Genomic DNA, 2944 nt, shown 5'->3' on the forward strand with positions numbered 1-2944 from the left:
CGGTGCCTTGAGGTTAGACGGCAGATGCACTGCTTCAGTTTGGGGCAATTCTTCAAATTGTGGCCTCCACCGGTTAACTTCAAGTACCGGCGTAGTATTAAGCATGACAACCATCTCTCTAATAATGTCATCATCAAAATCATGGGAGTGGGCCAGGCACGTCTCTAGAGGGTCAGAGGATAAGGTCAAAGGTGTCCTATCTTCCCGAAAGAGTCAATCATGTTAATGTCGTGGAAATCGTCATCATCCTCTAACCGTCTGCCTGTGTTGAAAAAGATGTTTAACTCCAATGTCATATTCCTGAAAGACATACTCATGACACCATTCCTGCAATTGATAATTGCGTTTGAAGTGGCAAGGAATGGGCGACCAAGAATGACGGGAATTTGAGTGCTCATGTTACTGATGGGTTTGGTATCCAGGACGATAAAATCTACAGGGTAGTAGAATTTGTCAACCTGGACCAACACATCCTCAATTATCCCTCTTGGTATACAAACAGAGCGATCATTAAGTTGTAATGTGGTTAAGATGGGTCTTAATTCACCCAATTCTAACTGCTTATACACTAAGTAGGGAATCAGATTGATGCTCGCTCCTAAGTCAAGAAGTGCGTGCTCAATTCGATAGTTCTTGATTACACATGATATGGTTGGGCTACCGGGATCTTTAAATTTCTGCGGCACATCTTGCTTTAGGATAGCACTCACTTTCTCAATCAAGAAGATTTTCTTTTAAATATTTTGCCGTCTTTTGGTCGTGCACAAGTCTTTAAGGAATTTGGCATATGAAGGTATTTGTTTTATGGCATCAAGTAAAGGAATATTGACTTCACTTGTTTCAACACCTCTAGAATATCCTGAGAGTTAGAGAGAGGTTTTGATGCAACCAACCGTTGGGGAAATGGAGCAACCGGCTTCCCTTGAGGTTCCGGTTCTAATTCTAGTGGAGCATGGCTAGATCCATCATCTTCGTCCACTTTCGGGTCCTTAGGCTTTTCAGCCCTAACCGGAATAATTTTGTCAATGATCTTCCCACTCCTGAGAGTGGTGATAGATTTAGCTTACTCCATCTGATTTGAAGAGCTTGGATCACTTATCTCATATTGTGGCTTGGGATTGGAGAGATGTTGAGCAGGGAGCATCCCCTTTCCCTCAATCGTTAAGTGTGACTCTATCTTTTGAATAGACGACGCAAGCGTTCCTAATGCTGATCTGATATCATGGAACGTTTATGCCGAATTTTGATTAAGTAGCTCTTGTTCTCGAATATGTTTTTGAATCGGATCCTCTTGAGGTTTCTCTTTATTTGGATTTTGATTGAAGAAACCTTGAGGGGTAGCAATTTGTCCATTTCTCCAACTGAAGTTTGGTTGATTTCTCCAACCAGGATTGTATGTATTGGAGGTAGGTCCATTGAAAGGTCTTTGATAATTGTTTACGGCATTGGATTGCTCATTCAACACCCCTCGAAAGGCAGGTATTGTTGGACAGTTTTCAGTTGTGTGAATGTTGCAACCATAGATGCCACAAACAGTTTCATTAATCTTATCCTTCTTTAATTCCATGGCCTCGAATTTCCTTATGAGATTAGTCACTTTAGAATTGATATCATCGTCTTCTTTCAGAAGATACATTCCACCCCTCCTTAGATTGAGTCAGCCTAGATATGGTGCTTGATTTTAGGTATGTGTCCCATGATTGTGCGTTTTCAGCAAGTCTATCCAAGTAGTCCCAAACATCATCGACATTTTTATTCATGAATTCCCCATTGCATGTGGTATCGACCAATTGGCGCATGGAAGATGTCAATCCATCATAGAAAAAGTGCGTAATGCGCTACATTTCAAAACCGTGTTGTGGGCATGAACTGACAAGATCCTTGAACCTTTCTCAACATTGGAAGAATGTTTCATCCTCCTTTTGGGTGAAGTTCATGATTGATTTTCTAAGGGTGTTCGTTTTATGATGTGGAAAAAATTTCTTTATGAACTCCCTTTGCATATCATTCCATGTGCCAATAGATCTAGGACGTAGTGAATGCAACCACGTCTTAGCTTTCTCTTTCAAAGAAAAGGGAAAGAGTTTCAACCTGACCGTGTCCTTAGGTACGTTTGGAAAATATAAAGTGGCTATGATCTCATCAAACTCTTTCAGGTGTAAATGGATTTTCTGACTCAAGCCCATGAAATTTAGGAAGGAGTTGGATCACCCTTGGCTTGATATCCATGTGTCCCGTATTCTCAGGAAAAACCATGCATGATGGCGTGCTCACCCTCGCCGGTTGTAAATAATCTCGTAAAGTACGAGGCGGGGGTGCTTGATGCACCTCATTCTCATCCTGGATGTCCTCCACCCTAGGTTGAGGTAGAAGAGGTTGGTTTACAGCCATTACTTCAATTAACTCTGGGGATCTCGAGCGGTGTCTAGTCCTGCGATGGATAGTCAACCCCTCACTCAATCCTCCTTCAGTCAAGAGACATCGAGTGTTGTCACGGACCCACTTAGGCATGAAACACTCGCAGCCCTCAATCACAGATTCTAACTTAAACCTAAAGGAAAGAAAAGAATAGAAATCTAGGAAACAAAAGAGAGAAGATTTGGAAGGAAGTTACCAAATTCGAAGTTCCTAAGTTAGATCCTACAAAATAAAACAAACCAGTTTCTAAAGATAGAAAGTCTAGAAATAGCAAGAAATCCTAAAATAGAAAGTAAACTAGTTTCTTTAAAAAAAGGAAATTTCCTAAAAATTAAAAAATTAGAAAGTTTCTAAAAACAAACTAGGAAAGTTCTAAACCTAAAACTAGAAAGTTTCTAGGAATAGAAAATAAAAACCAAAATCTAAAAATAGAAAAACCCTAATCTTAACCTAATTATAAAACTAGTTAATTTCATAAAAACGTAACCGTCAATCCCCAGCAACGACACCAAAAACTCGTTCACAC

The 2944-nt window shown here is 40.1% G+C and overlaps 1 non-coding gene across 1 annotated transcript; it reads left to right on the forward strand.

The window, feature by feature from the left end:
* Positions 1-1848: 1848 nt before the first annotated feature.
* On the forward strand, positions 1849-1955 carry LOC131241849 (small nucleolar RNA R71). Its single transcript, XR_009169416.1, has one exon. It is a non-coding gene; the product is annotated as a small nucleolar RNA R71 (small nucleolar RNA).
* The last annotated feature ends 989 nt before the right edge of the window (positions 1956-2944 follow it).

This window comes from Magnolia sinica, chromosome 3 (genome assembly GCF_029962835.1).
Source record: "Magnolia sinica isolate HGM2019 chromosome 3, MsV1, whole genome shotgun sequence".
In the NCBI taxonomy this organism is placed as follows: domain Eukaryota; kingdom Viridiplantae; phylum Streptophyta; class Magnoliopsida; order Magnoliales; family Magnoliaceae; genus Magnolia; species Magnolia sinica.